Source organism: Rhinichthys klamathensis, unplaced genomic scaffold (assembly GCF_029890125.1).
Source record: "Rhinichthys klamathensis goyatoka isolate OS25496 unplaced genomic scaffold, OSU_Roscu_1.1 h1tg000285l_1, whole genome shotgun sequence".
Classification (NCBI taxonomy): domain Eukaryota; kingdom Metazoa; phylum Chordata; class Actinopteri; order Cypriniformes; family Leuciscidae; genus Rhinichthys; species Rhinichthys klamathensis.
In genome coordinates, this window is record NW_026606804.1 from 17,895 (window position 1) to 40,163 (window position 22,269).

A 22,269-nucleotide genomic window follows, 5' to 3' on the forward strand; every position below is an offset into this window, starting at 1 on the left:
TGGGATTTTATGCTTTCAAAGCTAACTCGCTATTGCTAGCCGCTCCGAAACTTACCTACCTTACCTTTAATACAACGTTTTTCATTACAAATTAAATTGTCAACATTAAAAAATATATGTGATAAATCAGATAAAAAATGTCAGATTGTCTTTTTTTTTGCAGCACAAGCTGACATGAACTCCAAAAGTTTGTGTAAAACGTGATAATATAATATAATATAATATAATATAATATAATATAATATAATATAATATAATATAATATAATATAATATAATATAATATAATAAATTGGGACCTAGCTAGGCTACTACCGAAACTCTACATTGCCCCGTTTTCTATGTAGCGACTCTCGGGACTAGCCCACTATATACAATTGATGGACGTGTGCACTGACTAATGAGCAAAGAGATCTCTTTTGGTTAACCAATGGGCAAGCGAGTATGTTCAAGTCAGCCCCGCCTTCTTCAGCAGGTTAGATAGCGCAGCAGTGCGGTGAGTAGAGCCGCAGTTCTCACGCTGGATACACTGAGAAAACCCTTCCCAGGAACACATCAGTAAATATGTAGCTGAAAAACATCCAAATAGTGCTGATCATCGAGTGTGTGCTGGATACAGGGGAGGCAGGGGTGCACATCGGATCATTTAAGGGTAAGATGACAGATATTTATGAGAGTTTATGGTTTGATTGTTGCGTACAGAGCTAAAGCAGTAAATCCGGCGGGTCTACTAGCTATACATAATTATCATCATAACGATAGAAATATAAGAAGAAAAAAACATCCTAGAAATTTGTCATGGATAAATCAGTGTAATTGTAAGGGCATTGTGTAAAGGCTGTGGTCAGGCCTCACACTGTGATTTAACTGCTTTACCTCCATAGATTGAAATAGAAAATGTTGGGAAGTGGCCTGAAATTGATTCATATTAAAAGGATGAATCATACACAAACTGCTATAGTGTCTAGATTCAACAGGCCTTTATGGCATTTACTCTGAAATACATTGAAACCACAATGCATTCTAGAGGTCTTTGTTAAGGTAAAAGGCTGTTTTTTTGTTGCTCATTGTCCATTAGCAAGATCATTGTCCATTGCATGTGATTATGATTTTTGACTCTGACATCTGTTTAGATGGGGTCTCTTTATTGTTATCTGATTTAAGATAATTTCTTTCTGCATGTTGATATATTATGCTACTGTTATCAAGAAAACACCAAATAGACAAAGAAAACCACTAGGCTAGATTGTATTTGCTGTACGCTGTTATCGACTGTGTGAAAAGTTGGTTTGTGATCTGATTTGTCATTTCAGTGTGGGGTAATAGGTCATTATTAATCAACTGGTATTTATTGATGGTAATGTTACAGTACCTGATGTTTTTTTCCCCCATTACTTTCACATTAGCCTGTGAGTTACGATCAAATTTGTGTGAGATTTCTCAGCAAACGCAGAAGTTCCTGGCAGATCAAGATGGCACAAGACTGAATGAAACATTCCATGAATAAAGTACATTTTTAGATCTAACAAAATTTAATAATGAGAAGTTGTAATTAACACATTGGAATGAGATTGTTTACTCATCTACCTGTTATTCTGTATAGAAAAGGAACATAGCATAATACTATTTCTTAACATTCATAGTTTTATGAAATGTGAGGTGGGACAGACAAACCCCACATTGCCAAAAAAAATAATTTTTTCTTTTCTTTTGTCTGATTCCAGTACAAATATCTAAAGATTCTTAAAAGAATAGTTCACCCAAAAATGAAAACACGAGACACGTGCTGCGTAACACGAGAATGAACCTCATTGGTTCTTGCTGAAGCTCAAACGTGATGCGTAACACGAGAATGAACCTCATTGGTTCTTGCTGAAGCTCAAACGTGATGCGTAACACGAGAATGAACCACATTGGTTCTTGCTGAAGCTCAAACGTGATGCGTAACATGAGAATGAACCTCATTGGTTCTTGCTGAAGCTCAAACGTGATGCGTAACACGAGATTGAACCTCATTGGTTCTTGCTGAAGCTCAAACGTGATGCGTAACACGAGAATGAACCACATTGGTTCTTGCTGAAGCTCAAACGTGCTGCGTAACACGAGATTGAACCTCATTGGTTCTTGCTGAAGCTCAAACGTGATGCGTAACATGAGAATGAACCTCATTGGTTCTTGCTGAAGCTCAAACGTGATGCGTAACACGAGATTGAACCTCATTGGTTCTTGCTGAAGCTCAAACGTGCTGCGTAACACGAGATTGAACCTCATTGGTTCTTGCTGAAGCTCTAACGTGATGCGTAACACGAGAATGAACCTCATTGGTTCTTGCTGAAGCTCAAACGTGCTGCGTAACACGAGATTGAACCTCATTGGTTCTTGCTGAAGCTCAAACGTGATGCGTAACACGAGAATGAACCTCATTGGTTCTTGCTGAAGCTCAAACGTGATGCGTAACACGAGAATGAACCTCATTGGTTCTTGCTGAAGCTCAAACGTGATGCGTAACATGAGAATGAACCTCATTGGTTCTTGCTGAAGCTCAAACGTGATGCGTAACACGAGAATGAACCTCATTGGTTCTTGCTGAAGCTCAAACGTGATGCGTAACACGAGATTGAACCTCATTGGTTCTTGCTGAAGCTCAAACGTGCTGCGTAACACGAGAATGAACCTCATTGGTTCTTGCTGAAGCTCAAACGTGATGCGTAACACGAGATTGAACCTCATTGGTTCTTGCTGAAGCTCAAACGTGATGCGTAACACGAGAATGAACCTCATTGGTTCTTGCTGAAGCTCAAACGTGATGCGTAACATGAGAATGAACCTCATTGGTTCTCGAACGTCAAGCGAAGATGCTTGAGCTTCGGTTTACCACAACTGATGTGTGCGTTGAATGTTTATGTGATTAAAAGCCTAAATTCAATCTCTTCATCATATAAAGCGATCGAGTCTCTTCAGAAAATTTGGACTAAACCGCTAAATTCAAATGGATCTCTTTATGAACTTTTTGAAGCGTCAAAGTGTTAGTCATAGTTGTCAATGGAGGGACGGAAAGCTCTCAGATTTAATAAGAAAAAGAAATATCTTCATTTGTGTTCCGAAGATGAACGAAAGTCTTACGGGTTTTTGGAACGACATGAGGGTGAGTAAATGTTGAATTTTCATATTTGGGTAACCCTTTAAGAATGTTTAGATATTTGTGCTGGAAAACATGACAAAAATACTTAGAAAATCTTTTTTTTTTTGCAGTTTGGGGGGTTTGTCTGTCCCGCCTCACATTCGTTACAATTATGAATGTTTAGAAATAACATTAGGCTATATTCCTTTTCTATACAGAATAACGAGTAGACGAATAAATAATCTCATTACAATGTTTTAATATTTTTTACACGCATTGTACTGTTGAAATATCAAGCTCAAGCATTCAGCTTGTTACACAAAATAATGTTCTTTTTTAGAACCATCATAGTTATTAAAAGATAAAATATCTTTCTTTAAATTATGTGTAATATAAGTTTATTAGTAATTACAAACTATCCCAAATAGTTAGTCTCTATTGATATAAATATACATTTTTGCTCTGTTTGCAACACTTATTCTGGTCTAGTTAGGCCAAGTATTAACTTTGCTTTGTATACCGTGTGGTATAATCATGAATTATATTCCTAAATCATGCAGAATGTTATAGAGGGATGTGCTATTACTTTTTTAAGCCATGAGTTTTGCTGGGTCATGTCGATAAAATGAGCAACAGAGTTCCATAGACCATAGTAGGTGGGTCCTGAGACATATATTATACAGATCTGAATATCACAGAGAGCGTGGGCATTTTTTGTTTTTTACTAACCATTCAGACACCCTAGCAACCGCATTGCAACATGCTAAAACCCAGAACACCTTAGCAACCACATAGCAATGCCCTGACACACACTCAGAACTCCATAGCATTGCCAAACTTTCCCCATGAAGTGTATAAATAGAGTTATTTGGCAATATTTGTGACAGGATATGTTTATTCAGTTGATCATGTGTTGTTTGTGAGGGGTGCGGTGCATTGCCCTGCAGAAACCTGCACACTTCACCTCCGGTCACAGCGTCACCTCCTGCTCCTGTTCTTCTTGTATACTTTATCTCTCTAGTTGTGTCCCAAATGACATGCTATATATAAGCACCATGTACTCAGCCATCTAGTGTTTGAGGTTTATAAGGTTATTTTGTCATCCAGCATCGGAGTCTGATATACTTCAGGAGGGAAAGCTGAAAGAAGTGTCCAACATTCCACACTTCTGGGCTTTTTTAACGTTTTTTTTATTTTTTATTTTATTTTTAATATAGTTTTATTATTAATGTTTTGAATTGCCTTTTAGTTTTTAGTTTTCATGTTAGTTAGTTATAGTTCAGTATTTAGTAATTTCGTTATTTGCTTTTTCATTTTATTAGTTAAAAAAAGAAGAAAATTATATATATATATATACATATATATATATATATATGTATATATTTATTTATTATTTACGTTTAATTTGTTTGTTTTTTATAGGTATTTATTTATTTATCTCCAGGTAATAATTTTAGTGCTTCAGCTTAAACTTATTTCATTTTATTGCTAAGGCAACAATTCTAATTTTTGTTCAGTTGAAATTTTTCAACTAATATTCATATCTTATTCAACTTTATTTAAAATAAACGGATAATAAATGAACAGAAATGTTTTTTAATAATTTTAGTTTTAGTTAGCGACAATAATCGTGGATAATTGCATCGTCCGGGCGTTTGAAGTGCACTTTTTCTTGTTTGAATTGTCTGTGTGAACAAACTAACAAAAAGACTATAACGTACTAAACATTCTACAGACTTCGGGCCGCTTCACACAGAATGCATTTTTGCGGTTAAACACGCGAGACGCAGGTCAGGGCAATGATAAAAGTGCAACGTCTAGAGATGCATTTTTAAAAAAAAGTCGAACTTTTAACCTGAGAGGCGTGTTTTCCAGAATGGCGTGTCATGCATGAGATTTAAACGGTTACATACATCCGTCTAGGGTTTGTTCACAGTGAAAAACATTTGGAAAGTAGCAGGGCTGTCAAAATTGCTCAAAAATGACGTTCGAATATTCCCTCTAAAAAAAACACATATATTCGAACTATTCGAATATCTGGTTGCGCATTTTGTCAATGACGCGCATTACGTCAATAACAGGACAAATTAATACAAAGAGACACAACTACGTGTATAGGTAGTTTATTTAAGTTTAAACATATTTGACAACGTATTAACTTACACAAAACCAAGTAAATCAACTAATGGCCAAGACCGCAGACCTCACTCTCTCTCTCTCTCTCTCTCTCTCTCTCTCTCTCTCTCTCTCTCTCTCTCTCTCTCTCTCTCTCTCTCTCTCTCTCTCTCTCTCTCTCTCTCTCTCTCTCTCTCTCTCTCTCTCTCTCTCTCTCTCTCTCTCTCTCTCTCTCTCTCTCTCTCTCTCTCTCTCTCTCTCGCCCTCACGCTCTCTCTCTCGCCCTCACGCTCTCTGCGCATAACGGTTTAAATGAACAACAATAAACAAATGTTGAGTGCTGATCAAGAGTTTTGTGCAAGCAATTTAAGGTCGCGACTCTTGTCCTAAATATAGCAGGCTTCATTCGGTGATTGAAACAAATATTATTAACATTAATTGAAGTTTTACAGTATATAGAACCGACATTGAACGCTCCGAGCGAGCTGTGCTGTGGTAAACTGCTGCTAGCCTGCTACTATGGCTATTTCGAGGGCTCTGGCCACGCCCCCTTGGCGGGCTCTGACGTGTCTGATGTAATGCTAGCTCATTGGCGCACACGTTGGAGGCGCCCGTGCCATTGGATGTGCAGTTGCCGCAGCACAGCCAATGAGAGAGCCAGACACTCACTGTGCTAGCTGTGCAGCTGGAAAATGCGTTTTACATTTTAAGCTTCAGAATTTTGCCACTCGCAAAGCAGACAGCCGCGCCTCTGCTACCGCGCGCGTGTTTTTCCACATGATTCGAATATTAATTTTCACCTTCGAATTTCTGTTTTTTTAAAACTATTCGAATATATATTCGAATTTAGAATATTCGTTGACAGCCCTAGAAAGTAGCAGGGTTGTGTTACAACGGTGCTAAAATAAAAGTTGACGGAAACAATGGAAAAGTAGCGCAGTGGAATGGGAAAAAACACGTTCAGTGTGAACGGCCCCTTGTGTTTGTAAAGGGAGGGTTTCTCTTTTTCTTTCTGTTTATTACCCATTTACAGTCTGAATACAAGTTAAAATTGTCATGCTGCTAAGTAGACTGCAAAGTTACTGGATTGACAATTGTGTTTAAAGGGGTGGTTCAGGATTTTGGACATCGGACCTCATTTCCAAGTTAGCCTGTGTGTTATTTATCAGTGGAGACAGTTTTTAAACAATTTCATCCAGTCCTTCCAGTTGCATAGTTCGGCGGTGCTAGGCTAGCGCGAGTCAACGGTAACTGCTAGCCTGCCATTAAAGTCCCTGTAAAGTCAAAATTAAGTATGTGTTCTGAGTTTGTCACACCACAGAAAAATGTGTTATTAGCCACCCAGACAAATTTGAATGATAAAAAAAGCCGGCAAATACATAAAATAAGCTATCAAAATGTTGAAAAAATTAGCATTATTCTCTGCTCTCAAACGCTGGGGGCGTGTCTGCTGGCTGCGCTGAAACCACGCCCACTCGCGGGAAAGCTGCCGACGGTGATATTAGCTGATACTGCTTTCGGGACGGGGAGAAGATAGTCGGTTCGGCCCCATTCACCGGTAACAGCGGATTATCAGTGAATCCCAGTTGTCTCCGACGAAAGTTTATAAAACTATCCGTGTAAAATGATCACTTACAGAGGCGGGTGTTGGCGGTGATCCTCAGCTCTCCATCAAGGTGGCTCTTCACAAAATTAATCCACCTCTTCTTGATGTGATCGTTTTTAGGAAATTTAAATAAAGACACCGATCTGTTTTGTACATGATCGCATCCAGGTAGTAGCCTACGCATTTCCGTGTCGAAGGCATAGCTAGCAAGCAAACTGTAGGCTGTAGTAACTAATAGTACTGACAGTAACTCGCGATTGAGCAGTGAACTGATGTGCTCTATTGTTAGGGGAGGAGCCAGCCTCAGTGGCCTCAGTTTGTCATCAAGTAGGGGCGTGTCCAGGAGATCAGGCACTCCAGTGCGTCATCGAGCCCCGTTTTAGCCCCGCCCAAAAAATCCGGAAAATAGCAATGGTGGAAAACTGTTTAACGGTCTAACTCCGCAATTCACAGTTCACAGTCTTTGTAATATGTTTTAGCAATACATTTCTAACATTTATAATGGGTTTAGAATTTTTTCTTAGAATTGCCTTTACAGAAACTTTAAAAACAGTTTTACCCACTCCACAGTACACCAAAAGCAAATAAATTATAATGCCAGACAGGGATGTACTGGGACTGAAATTCAGCCCGGGACTTTAAGATGGAGAGGCCTTTTATGCGAGTGACCTTGGTGCACGAGCAGAAGGATTTTTTTGCAGTTATTTTAATTCTTATAGTGTTTTATGGTATAAAGAGAATCAGATTACACTGAAGACATTCATGAAATTTTAGGATGACACCTGCCTCTTCAGGTTGTATATAAGCAAGTCACCACTGCACTTACGCAACCAGGTCAGCAAAACCTAATCTCGAATACATAAATCAAGTCACAGTATGTATGTCACGTGTACAGTCAGTATATAATATATATCTATAAAAATATAACCTATGTAAGGGATAATTATCTGTCATCAAGAAACCGACCGCATTCTACATTGGAATTCTACCAAGCCATGTAATAAATACCTATATTTAAATGCAAATATAAGCAATTTCAGTGTATAATAAATCACTAATATATCACTAATTGTGCACCTTTCGGCCCCACCCATTTCGTTCTCTTCTTTCCTTCTTTTCGCCATGTTTACCGTCCGTCTCTGTTGCATTCACACAAACCCGCCAAACATGACCAAAAGTAAACTCCTTTGATCGGCACCTAGTTTGAAACAATCGGATGTCAGGAAAAACGAGGATCAGTCCAAGTTGGGAGGGGCCGCTCGTATCCCCCCTCAGATTGAAAGTATTGGCGTGGCCCGGTCTGAAACACACACACACACACATGCTGCAGCTGAGTGGCCGGTTAGGCCGGTTGCGTATCATTAAAAAAAAAACTCTTTGACCACCGGCCGGTCTTCGGCCTGAAATGGACCGGCCGTTCGGGATTGCTCCCGGTATTCCCGATGGCCAATCCGCCCCTGATGCCAGACTATCGATGTAAATGTCTGTTGAGAGAATAATGTTAGAAATCAAAGTACACTTGCATCTCAATGTTAGCATTACATTTACAGGAACTAGTTTCTCAGCAGCGGCGGGATTTTACTTTGCTCCGGTTTGTAGCACTGCGCCGAAAGTGAACACAGAACCGAAGCGCACTACAGTCGGGACTACCTGTACTACCTCTCTCTACCTCTCTCTCTCTCTACCTCTCTCGGTTGCCTAGGACTAGGTAACTTATCACTCCGCCGCTGCTGTAGACTGTGCTAATAAATACAGGGAACAAAGTATAACTGTATTGTTTGCAATGCGATGAAAGGGTAGTTTGATTTCTAACATTATTCTCTCAACATCGATAGTCTGGCGTTATAATTTATTTGCTTTTGGTGTACTGTGGAGTGGGTGAAACTGTTTTTAATGGCAGGCTAGCAGTTACCGTTGACTCGCGCTAGCCTAGCACCGGCGAACTATGCAACTGGAACGACTGGATGAAAACTGTCTCCACTGATAAATAACACGCAGGCTAACTTGGAAATAAGGTCCGATGATGTCCAAAATCCTGACCCACCCCTTTAAATGCAAATTTGAATCAGAAACTGCGATGACTGACAGTGATAACCAATGTACGAGACAAAACGGGTCATTTTTTTAAAGTACTTAATTCATCAGTTTTTGCGCTGGTACTGATATTGGTACAGAAAGCTGCAGTTTACTGGCATTGGTGGACCGAATATACTGAAATTTTGGTACTCTGCCAGCATTAACGGCCCCTTAGAATAATGCATATGCCAATTGTGACGCACCTTCTTTCTTTTTTTTTATTCTTCACACACACCTGGTCCAGCCAGTGACTCAGCTGCTAATATACCCCTTTCTGTGCTGTCAGTCGGCGTGTTGTGTTTATCTGGTGGCCAGTATGACTGAGCATGACATTATCTGAATTATAGGGATGAACAGTCATAACTACTGTTATTTGATTCTCTACTGTAGTCCCATTAAAGTAACCCAGTATTCACTGTCTGTGAGACGGCCGAGATACAGTAGCAGTTTTTTTTCCATGACCTCACTCACAGTTGTGTATGAATGTTTTGGGGCCCGGGGCCTGTTGCAGCTGGTGAGTTTTGGTAATTATTGTCACACTGACAGGTCTCTCCACAGTCTCTCATTAAGTTAAAAAAAGAGAGAGCGAGCTAGAGAGCAAACTCAGATGAATGAGTGAGAGACATTTTGTCTGGGGCCCCAGATCCCGCTGAGCTGAGGGGCCCGGGATCAAGGAGAAAGGGTTGGGAAAATGGTGAAAGCAGCTATTTATATTTTGCCATTTCCTCCACGAGAGGAGAGTCGCCCCATGAGCTGCATTCACAGAAACTGGCCGATGTGTCTGTGGTCTGCGGGGACTCGTCTCGCTCCCCCAGACGTGCTCCTGAAACACAGCGGACTCATTCAGTGCCTGCGACCCCCGGCTTTCGGATCAACACCTGCTGCTCAGCGCTCAGTGACGTGGCATTGATTTGACGCACGTGTCTGTCTTTCTCTGCTTTTGTCAGTGCGGTCACTCAGCCAAACGCTGGTGCAGAATCACATCACTGGGGCTTTAAGTTCGCTGAGACTGTGCTTGGCCTGAAATGCGGGTTTACTGTGACTTGTTTTGCTCTGTACTGAATATTTGCTTTTTGGATGATAAAAAATGATTTAATACGTTGCTTATTTTAATATAAAAATAAAATTTACTCTTTTATTTTTATTATTTGGCATACAATGAAAATGCACTGTTTTTTTAATATGTTATTGATCTTATTGTGAACGATGCATCCATGCAGATGTTTCATTTAATATATATATATATATATATATATATATATGTGTATACATTTTTTTGACCTCATAAACTTTAATTAAAATATAATTTGATCCACTTAAATAGCCACTTTTTTTTTTTTTTAAGAAATCTGCTTTCATCCAATCATCAAGCAATTGGTAGAACCAAGTCTTTCCCTACTTTTGTTTTTCTGAAAAAGTGGCTAGGTTTAAGTGGATGAAATTATATTTTAATTAAAGATTATGAGGTCTAATATATATATATATATATATATAATTTTTTTAAACATTTTTATGAAACATCTGCTTGGATGCATAGACGGTTCACAATAAGATGTATAACAGAGATCTGTCGCTACTTCCGTTTCACTGTGACTTTACGTATGCAAAAAAATTATTATTGGTTGTTGTATTGTATCGAATGTCGGATATATTTTTCTTTTTAATAAATAAAAAGAATGGCATAACTTTTTTTTTTTTTCTGTAAATTCCTTTTAAAAAATAAAGTTTGCGGTCTGTTGTACAGTAACTACTGTTATGGCTGAGCAGCATTTTAAGGAGAATCTTGCTTGACATGTTTATAAATATATATGGTATATACACTCACCGGCCACTTTATTAGGTACACCTGTCCAACTGCTCGTTAACACTTAATTTCTAAGCAGCCAATCACATAGCGGCAACTCAGTGCATTTAGGCATGTAGACATGGTCAAGACAATCTCCTGCAGTTCAAACCGAGCATCAGTATGGGGAAGAAAGGTGATTTGAGTGACTTTGAACGTGGCATGATTGTTGGTGCCAGAAGGGCTGGTCTGAGTATTTCAGAAACTGCTAATCTACTGGGATTTTCACGCACAACCATCTCTAGGGTTTACAGAGAATGGTCCGAAAAAGAAAAAACATCCAGTGAGCGGCAGTTCTGTGGGCGGAAATGCCTTGTTGATGCCAGAGGTCAGAGGAGAATGGCCAGACTGGTTCGAGCTGATAGAAGGGCAACAGTGACTGAAATAACCACTCGTTACAACCGAGGTATGCAGCAAAGCATTTGTGAAGCCACAACACGCACAACCTTGAGGCGGATGGGCTACAACAGCAGAAGACTCCACCGGGTACCACTCATCTCCACTACAAATAGGAAAAAGAGGCTACAATTTGCAAGAGCTCACCAAAATTGAACAGTTGAAGACTGGAAAAATGTTGCCTGGTCTGATGAGTCTCGATTTCTGTTGAGACATTCAGATGTTAGAGTCAGAATTTGGCGTAAACAGAATGAGAACATGGAACCATCATGCCTTGTTACCACTGTGCAGGCTGGTGGTGGTGGTGTAATGGTGTGGGGGATGTTTTCCTGGCACACTTTAGGCCCCTTAGTGCCAATTGGGCATCGTTTAAATGCCACGGCCTACCTGAGCATTGTTTCTGACCATGTCCATCCCTTTATGGCCACCATGTACCCATCCTCTGATGGCTACTTCCAGCATGTCACAAAGCTCTAATCATTTCAAATTGGTTTCTTGAACATGACAATGAGTTCACTGTACTAAAATGGCCTCCACAGTCACCAGATCTCAACCCAATAGAGCATCTTTGGGATGTGGTGGAACGGGAGATTCGCATCATGGATGTGCAGCCGACAAATCTGCGGCAACTGTGTGATGCCATCATGTCAATATGGACCAAACTCCCTGAGGAATGCTTCCAGCACCTTGTTGAATCTATGCCACGAATAATTGAGGCAGTTCTGAAGGCAAAAGGGGGTCCAACCCGTTACTAGCATGGGGTACCTAATAAAGTGGCCGGTGAGTGTATATATATGGTATAACTGCCTAAATAACACATTGGTTTAATGGGATAGACATTTGAAGGTAACTCTATCGCCCCCTTGAGTACTGAGGTTTGTTACGATTGCAGTAACACAAGGATGTGTGTTAATTGTGTACAAAGACTCTGCAGGCATGCACAGCACTGGCCTTTATGTATATTTACTTGTATTTCTGTCCTTACTAAACAAAAGCAAGTGTCAGACACAGAAAGGTGGAAGTGTGTATCAGGAAACTGCTGCAATACCTAAATCTGCCCTCCTTTACTCAACACGTGTTTCTGTTCTCTGTTTCACGGTAATGCTGTTTGCTTGAGTAAGCCCACATAGTTAAACCTGCTCAAGCAAACACAATGAGGTCACAGGGGAGAAACTCTTATGCGTGACCACTTTTATATCACAGAGATTGTTTTATTTGTATTTTTTATTAAAAATCATTTTGTGTGTGTTATATGAAGGTCACATGTATCGCTGTAGCGGAAGATTTTTTTCAACCGATTAATCTATTGATTATTTTGTTCAATGATTTGAATTATCTATAACAATTATTTCCCTAACCCAAATAGCACTAACTAACTAACTAACTAACTAACTAACTAACTAACTAACTAACTAACTAACTAACTAACTAACTAACTAACTAACTAACTAACTAACTAACTAACTAACTAACTAACTAACTAACTAACTAACTAACTAACTAACTTCGGATGATATCGGTCTGTTCTTATAAGCTCGTGCTGGTCTGTCACTTTAAATGCTCGAGCTCGTTACAGCAGGATGGATTCTGATTGGCTGACATTGTTTTTATTGTTCATCAGCTGGATAAAATCGTTCTGACTTCGGTATCTGAGTCAAGTCGGTACTGACATTTCAAAAAAGTGGTTGTCCGAAATCGTCACCTATACCCTTAAATAGTGCACTGTTTACAGACATTTGTAGTGGTGTCCGAAACCATAGTGGACGCTACGGAGTGCATTCATTCAATCCCACAATGCACCGCAATAACAAGTGTACAACTGATGTACGGCTCAACGGCTAGAGAATACCCATAATGCACTGTGAGAGTCGCGCGTCGAATAAATTCCTGCGTCTGACCAGAACATGGCGCTCGCAGCTGAATCATCCATCCATCCATTTTCCAAACCGTGCTACAGCGTAATATCATACAGGTATACATTCCTTTATAATTGATTATTATATTGTTGAATTACGGTTTATGTATGCTAGTTTCCATGACAGCGTTTAAGATAAATCTTTTTATTACTACTGGAACTAAACGGCATGCAAAAGCTGCAGCCCTTTCGGCACTCGGTTTCCAAATTCACTCACTCGTTTACATTCTCTCCTAAATTAGTGGAGTAATGTAGGGAATAGTGAATGAGGGAATAGTGGGCGATTTCAAACACAGCCTGTGACGACACCAGCATTTACCTCTAACATTTTGAGCGCTGTTGACCGGATTCTTAAACGCCTCTGATTGGCCATTGTGTTCACGCCCGTGCTCAACATGTAAATGGTAAATGGTAAATGGACTGCATTAACCAATGGCCACCAAAGCGCTTTACAATTTGCCTCACATTCACCCATTCACTCACTCATTCATACACCGACGGGCGACGGCAGCCATGCAAGGCGCCATCCAGCTCGTCGGGAGCGGCTGGGGTTAGGTGTCTTGCTCATGGACACATCGACACTTGGTCAGGTGGAACCGAGGATTGAACCACCAACCTTCCGGTTTGTAGACAACCAACATGAACCACTGAGCCACTGCCGCCCCGGCAGTGTCTCTGATTGGCTACAATGATCAACGCTTCATAAACATGTTGTAAATCAGTGGTCTCAAACTCGCGGTTTGTGGCCCCCTACTTGACATTAAAGTGTAATGTTAGTGCGGCCCGTCGTTGCGTGTGCCACGTTTTTTTTTTTTTTTTTTACATTTTTATCCCTTATCGGCTACCATAGATAGTCTCGTGACAGCTTACGGTGGGTTTGTTGTCAATAGTTGTCATAGACAACCGCGAAGTACAAACATACTGGGTCTGGAAAAAATTAGCTCGTCGCTTCAATTATGAACGCGCTTGCCACGCGCCTACATTTGAAATAACGAACTTGAGCGCGCAAAATATGTGAGCGCGATATGTGAACGGCCCCTTGGAGAGCTACCACCAATCAGGCCACGAGCTACTGGTAGCTCACGAGCGACGTGTTGGAGAGAGACCCTGCTCTAAAACAATGTGAGAATAATCATTTTGAGCTTGTAATATGTGTCCAACATGTTGATAAGGTTTGCTTTGATTTGTGCAAAGTCAGTAATTTGCCTGAGACACTATACATGTGTAGAAAGAACTCAATGACAAGACGGGCAGACATGATTGCAGATATTTGTATTTCAAAAGCAATAATTGCTTTTCTAAGTATAATAAAAGAAAATGTGCCTTCCAAAAAAAAAAACAATCAATATAATATTAGTGTTGTATAAAGAAAATAAAAAGGACATGAGCAAATATAAGTATCACAAAGATGTTGTGTATAAGGAAAAGACAAAGAAAGTTTGTAAAATGATAACTGTCAGAAGGACAGCTCATGAAGAACCAATCATGTACAGAAAGGAATGTTCAAATTCAGAGGAACAGTTCAGAAGAAACGTTAATAATAAAGATTGAGAAGATTGGATCAGTTGTGCTCCTTTTTTGGAATACTTAGGGTGTATTCACACCTGCCTTGTTTGGTTCGATTGAATCGAACTCTAGTTCGTTTCCCCCCTTGGTGCGGACCTTTTGGGCAGGTGTGAATACAGCAATCGAACTCTGGTGCGGACCAAACAACCGAACCGACACCCAGCTGAAGAGGTGGTCTCGGTACGCTTCCAAACGAACTCTGGTCGGTTCGTTCACGGTGTGAACATGAACCGACCCAATTGCAAGAAAGCACTGCGCTAGAGGGCTGCATTGGGATTGAGTCCCGCCGGGTCCCGCGGGACCCAACGCAAATCTCGCGGGAGCGGGCGGTTTGAACTTTGCTGCGGGCGGGAATGGGCGGACAAATAAAACCCCTGCGGGATTGGGAGGTAGCCTAACGACATGATGGAGATGTCAATGATGTGGAAAAGAACCTTAAACGAGGTATTTACAGTACAAAACCTGAGCAAGGCAAGTCTGACATTTACTATTCATCTTCCTGATCAGTGCGTCAGAATACATGCAGGCCAGGGAAACGAAACCAACAACCCCATGAATCTCTTTAACAATAGCAATACAAATACGCGTTTTTTTTTCCTGCGGGACGGGAGAAGACACAAAGTCAGTGCATCTCTATTATTCTGCGGGAATAAATTCTCCGAGTTTTGCGGGTGCGGGCGGGAGTGGACATACATATTGCGGGAGCGGGCGGGAGTGTAACACATACGTTGCGGGAGCGGGCGGTAATGGTCAAAAATTCGGCGGGAGCGGGATGAAGAAAACAGTCCTGCGCAGGACTCTACACTGCGCCTTTGAGTTAACAGGCTTCCGTAGTCGGAGTTGCGTTATGGGAAAGTTATCTGTTGTAGCCTACTACATTACATCTGTTGCGCGTCTTTCTGCGCGTCGTGTGTGCATCATTGGAATGGAATGAATGAATGAGTGTGTGCATCAGGACATTCACATACAGAGCGTTCTCTTTAGTCTAATCGCGCATAGATGCAAAAAAAAAGCATTTGCAGTTCATATAATGTAACGATAGTTACAATACAAGGATGATGCTGCGTTAATTTACGTTAAGCCTTTTTTGCACTTCCTGATTTCCCTACTTGAAAATCCTTGTCCAATGAATCGACGACCTTAGCACACGTGTGGTGTGCAAAAAGAGCAGTGTGAAAGCGAACCGTACAAAAAAAAAAAAAAAAAAAAAAAATTTTTGGTCCGGACCAAAGCAAGTGAACTATCGGACTTTCCTGGTGTGAATACACCCTTAAATACTATTTTTTTGTGGAATACTTGATGCGGCCCAGCCTGACCCGGACTCTACCTCCAGCGGCCCCCAGTTAAGTTGAGTTTGAGACCCCTGTTGTAAATAGACGCTCTTCACCGAGCGCTTTCACAGATACACACGGGAGTGTTTGAAACCAGGCGTCTATCAGCGGGTCCCTAATATATCCCCTGATAGACTTCTGCTTTCAAATGCTGCCGTGTGTATCTGTGCAAACGCTTGGTGAAGAGCGTCAAAAACCTCTATTTACATGTTTTTGAAGCGTTGATCATTGTAGTTAATCACAGACATATAGGGCTTTCGCACCGGAGGAACCTTTTCATAGGTCCTAGAACTATTGGTGGAAGTTCACGGTTTTTGGCACGTTCGCCCCGCAGGATCTAGGAACGATTTTAGTTCTAGGAACTCCTTTTGGAGGAACTAATTCAGCTCCTACTTTTGGTCAAACCAGCACTATAGGAACTATCCATGACGTTAGTGTACGCTGATTGGCCGAACACACACAAAACACCAGCATCTGCCATTTTTTAACTGTGTAAACACACAGATTATAGCCTATATATTTACTCCAGAAACGAACTCTAGGAACATGGAAAACAGTGATAGACGCGCCTCTTAACCTTTACGCTAAGGAGAAAATCCAATGCGACTTTGAGGGGACCAAGCTAAACCAGATTTTCTGCTCAGCTAGTGACACTGGACATCAACCACATGGCATACGCTCATAACTCTTCATTACTGTCTACTTTCTGTCTAATAACGTATTAGACAGGACTGTTAGACAGATCGTAAACTAATGAACACGGAGAATGCGAGCATTGTTTGTGTGCTCTGGCGTTCTCAGCGCCGTCAAAATAAAGGTCCTTCGCGTTGTCAAAATAAAAGTTACAAGAACGAGCACGGCTCACGTCCCTTCAGAGTTCCTACTGGCGTTGCGAATGCAACCAGGAAAACGTTCCTATGGGAACCATTAGCTCTCGGGCAACCACCCTGGTGGCTCGTTCCCATAACGGTCCTAGAACTATCCGGTGCGAAAGCCCCTATAAATGTTGAACACCATGACGTGAACACAATGGCCAATCACAGACATATATCAGATTTATAAATCAGAGGCATTTAAGAATCCGCCTCAACAGCGCTTAAAATGCTAGAGGGAAATGCTGGTATCGGAATATTGATTTGGTACCATAGACAGTAAAAGAAATGGACACAGCGATCCCATAGACTTCAACGAAGAAAAGTGAAGTCAATTAGCACTCACTTCCTGATGGCTGAGCGACTGCGCAGACTCAAACTGAGCTTGACGACGCAGATGTGACGTGAGCAAACTGTCTGACGGCTGTAATGGTGCGTTCACACCGGACGCGAATAGCGCGTCAGGCGCGAGTGATTTCAATGTTAAGTCAGTGCAAAGACGCGTTATGCGCGTAAAAAATTCCTGCGGCGCGAATGAGGCGTAGAGCGCGGCGCGGTAGACCCGGATACGCCTCATTCGCGCGTCAAGTTCGCGCGAATTGACCGTCTGGCGCATTACGCGAGTTATGCGGGAATGATTTTTTTTAAGTGCTTTTTGTGCATTCACGCGTTTGACGCGAATTTGCGTCTGCGGCCCGAGTTGAAAAATCTGAACTTTGGCGTCAATTGGCGCCGCGTTAACCAATCAGGAGCCTAGCTGCTTGCTGCTGTCACGTGGTGAAGTATCTGGATGCTTCAATAAATTGTTGTAATATGACTAAATGCCTGGTGTGGTTCTAATGCACAACTAGGGATGCAGCGATTACCGGATTTCACAATTAACCGCGCTTTAAAACGTCACGGTTAATTAATCGTAAAGACTATGCTACACCGAGTGTTCTGCAAAGTACGGAACTTTTGCACCTAACACAAAACGAAAACAAAGTTACACCAGCGGTGCACCAGCTTAAAGTGCCGTGCTCGTCAACCACTATGGCAGAGGGACTAAGCAGCGACGCTCGATTTCCACCGAAAAAACACCTTAAGTGCGTGTTCACATATCGCGTCTTTTGCGCGCTCAAGTTCGTTATTTAAAATGTATGCGCGCTCATAATGGAAGCGACGCGGTCGTTTTTTCCAAGCGCGTCCGCGCCGCATCGAGATAAAAACATCTCTACTTTTCAGAATGCCGCAAGCGCACCGTTGGAACGCGGCGTGCAACTTTCAGCTTTCAGTGCAACGTAAAAATAAAACAATAACAAAAAAACAGCGGAATATTTTGGTTACGCAAGTCTGTGGAAAACCGAATGTGACGTGCTCTCAAGAGTTTCAGTGAACATTTAACTTAATATCCTGCTTTCTCTCCTGTCTGTGTTGAGTAAATGTTAGGCTTTGTAGTTTTAATATGCCCGGTGTAAAACACTAACATAAGATCATGTAGACTTCTAGGACTACCAATTAACTGCATTTCAGTTATTAATAACACTGCATGAGAGATGTTCTCAGTTTCTTTCTATAATTTTTACTTTAACTTCAAACAAACAAACCAAAATAATGAGATGATAATAGATGATTTTCTAAAGGCACATGTAAAATTTGGATTAATAATTTAAAAAGGAGAATTAAAATAAGTACAATAATATTGGTGGATAACATTTGGACTATATTTTTTTTCTTTTAAAAGAAATACATAGGCCTAATATTTAGCTTGCATTTAATTCAATAGAGCCAGCCAAATACTTTGTTTATTCTTATTTTCATTGGGATTTATTATCCCTTTATTTATGTTTTTAAGTCAAATACCAACAAGATATTGTTTTCATGTTATCAAGTTTTCTCCCTCAGGTTGAAAATAAATTTAGAACAAACTAAAAACTTAATAATTTTGTGATCTATTTCAATCAAAGAGTCTTGCAGCCTTTGAATTAATTTGTTATTTTTAAAAGAAAAATGCTGGATGTTTACAAAGCACTTCTCTTTAATTCCAAAGGAAGAGATTGATTATTGTTTGCCATTTTATAATTTTGTACTGTGTTGTGGCAGCAATAAATAACACATTAAAATCTAGTGCTGAGTGTTCATGTGATATTATACATTAGTAGTGTTGTGAAATTAATTGATGCATAATAATCGTGATAATCGTTAAACCGTGATTATTTCTCAGACAATAATCGTACTTAGAAAATCTGTAATCGTTGCATCCCTATGCACAACAAAGCAAATATTTGATCACATAAAACTTGATTTCAAAATATGAGACACTCATTTTGTATTGAATGCTATTTATTCCATATCTAGATTATATGAAATAGTATTATAATGTAAAGACAACCAACATACTATAGTGCATAAGTTTGTGTCTGGACAGTGTTGTGTGAGAGAGAGAAAATCACAGGACAGGTTAATCACTTTTGGAGGCTGGCTTCATTTATCATCAACACAAAAATAAATGACATATTAGGTGGGTGAGGGCGAGGGTGATCCTCGCTCCGATGCGGGACAACAGGTCATCAAGCTGGGCGCGGGACAGGCGGAAGTACCGCTGAAAGCGGCCGTCATCCAGGCGCAGCTCCTGGAGCAAGCAAATGGTGAAACTCGCCAAACTGGGTTCGCCTCCGAAGGGTCTGGTGGACACAAATACGGCGACGATGATCCCTACGCCGCTGTTCTGCTCTCCAGAGCAAATACAGAGCGGTGACTCTCTCGATGAATGCTCGATCAAAATAAAAAAAGATGGCCGCCAACGGGTTTCGAATCCGACGCGCGTGACGAGTGAAACTGACGCGGGTAAAAACAAAAGTTTGAAGCAAAATTTACGCGCGTCAGTTTCACTCGCGCGCGAATTAACACAAAGTGGTCAAGCGTCAAACTAGACGCGGTAGTTGCGAATTTGATGCGCTATTCGTGTCCGGTGTGAACGCACACTAAGTCTTCTAGTAGCTGTGCCAAGAGGAATCTGAATCATTCCCTTCCGAATCTCACAGAGCCGGAGATCGTGAGTATTAGCTGTCCATGAGCAGCAGCAGGATCAACTTTATGACTCTTTATGGGCTTCTCCCATGACTTTATGCCTCCACGTCCCCCCGATTGCTCACAAGCTTCTCCTCCTGTCTGTACGGTAATTTCTCTACTGTGCGACAGAGAGTCACGTGTTATGACGCAATCGTTAGCCTATTTTTACAAAAACGGCTTCTACGGGGCCATAACGTAAGATACAAAGTAATGGAGCCTTTTATACATTGTCGTGTTTCTTTAGAAATAAACAATGGACAAATGGAGTCTTTAAATGCCTCAGATGTAAAGTTATTCGCTGTCAAAGTGATGCCAAAATGAATGGGAGTCAATGGAAAGCTAACAGCAGGTGAAGGCTTGCTAACCAATGGCGGCGCCCGGGGAGACCTCAGTTTCCGGCTGGTGGATTACACCCTTTTTGGTACCGATGTTGATACTCTTGACTGCACTAGCCGCGCTTCTCGCAGCCTCACACCCTCGGCAGCTCGTCAAAAACACAATGCTGTCTGGGTAGGAGAGGATCCCTCTTGTCCTTTGTGTTCATCACCTGCCACATTAAGGCACATTTTGACAGGATGTAAGGTGGCTCTTAGCCAAGGTCGGTTTACTTGGCGCCATGACCAAGTACTGCGATGTTTGGCTTTAGCATTAGAAGGCAAGCGTAACATGACCAATAAGTTGCCACCTTTTCTAGCAAAACATTACACGCAGAAGACAATATTCCTCCGCCCAGGCGAGCAACCACCAAGAAAAGGTGTTAACACCAATTCTCGCCCAGGACAACTGGAAGCTGCTAGGGACTGGAAGATGCTGGCTGATCTTGACCAACGGCTTATTTTTCCACCTGAGATTGCCACCACTAACCTACGACCAGATATTGTTTTGTGGTCTGGATCAGCACGCATTGTTCAACTGATAGAGTTAACAGTGCCATGGGAGGATGCGGTAGATGAGGCATATGAGAGGAAGAAACTGCGGTATGCTCATCTGGCCACTGAAGCAGAACAGCGAGGATGGAGAGTCCAGGTTTATCCAGTGGAAGTGGGTTGTCGAGGTTTTGTGGCACACTCTACAACCCGGTTCCTCAGAGACGTCGGATTCAGTGGCCAAGAGTTGCGTCGCACAGTAAAGAACTTATCTGAAGCAGCAGAAAGGAGCAGCAACTGGCTGTGGTTGAGACGGAAAGATTCTAGCTGGCTGTGTACAGGCCGCCACGCTACGGTTTCGTAGAGTTCTTGAAAACTTGAAGAGTCTGTTGGTTTGTTTGTATACGTTCCTGTGGATATTGCGTGAATGACGGGTGGTTGGGTAGATATTGTGTTTTGCGGTAGGTGGTATGCCATACGGAACCGTTGTCCACTGAAACTGCATATTAACGCACCAGTGGGGCTCGACAGCCTTAGTCAACGGGTTGGCGCGTATGGTTGGGTCGCGGAGATTGTGATATTGTGGTTAGGTCTCAGCAGCAGGAGGGATGTAGAGGTCAGTAAGCTGGGCTGAGTTGAGTGGGGGACGGAGGGGGGTGACTCTGGGACGCCAGAGTCACTGTCGAGCCCTCTTGAGGTGTCGTGGGCTAGTCGACGAAACACTGAGGACGGAAGGTGCCCACTTGAAGACCCTAGAGATGTCCCCTACTCTGTTCAATCCAGACGGTTGTCGTGCTGGTCCTGTAGTTGCAGCCGTCGCGTGCGCTAACGCGCCAAGTACACTGCTGCCGTTAACGCCGGACAGAAGGGGAGTCACACTACCTTATGGAAAGAAGCGTAAATGGATGGAGAAGCATAGTTTACTGTAAAGCTACGTCTTAGTTTTGCTTATCTTGGCGAAAGCCGAGTACAAATCAGCATGAAGTTTTAACATCTACTCTCGTGTAATGGAAATCATGAAGATCTGGATACATCCAGTGACTGCGGTGAATAGTGCTGCTGGCAACCAGGGAAAGACCTTGTGACAGCCTGGAGAGACAGCTGACAGGAGGAAAGAGACCCCAATGGGGCTGGTAAGGGTTAGCTACCCTTGTCGGCAGTATCCAGCTCCGTGTTTACAGGATGCTGGAGACACCCGCCCAAGGCTTCTGAGAAATTAAAGAGAAAAATACCCCTAGAGTCTGCGAGAGCGGGGGCGGAAGATGACTCAATGTTGGACAACATGGTTAACGACTTAGGAATGGAAACGGATATGAGTATGGAGAGTAAGACTAGTTCAAGATCTGCAGTAAGTAAAGTCATTGAACTCCAAGTTTGTGTCTGTGGCTGGAGCAAGGTGACAACGGTCAGGGGTTTGAAGGTTCATCAAGGGAAAATGAAATGCTTGAGGGAGAAGGGACAAGGGCCTCGCATTGATCAGTACTTCTTACGAAGTCAGTCAAGTCAGTCGAA

The 22,269-nt window shown here is 41.7% G+C and overlaps 1 protein-coding gene across 1 annotated transcript in view; it reads left to right on the forward strand.

The window, feature by feature from the left end:
* Nucleotides 1–487: 487 nt before the first annotated feature.
* Nucleotides 488–22,269, forward strand: part of nck1b (NCK adaptor protein 1b) — a 74,280-nt gene continuing 52,498 nt past the window's right edge. The window contains exon 1 of the mRNA XM_056269615.1: nucleotides 488–651. The gene's annotated coding sequence lies outside the window, so the exon portion shown is untranslated. The remainder of the gene's footprint in view (nucleotides 652–22,269) is intronic.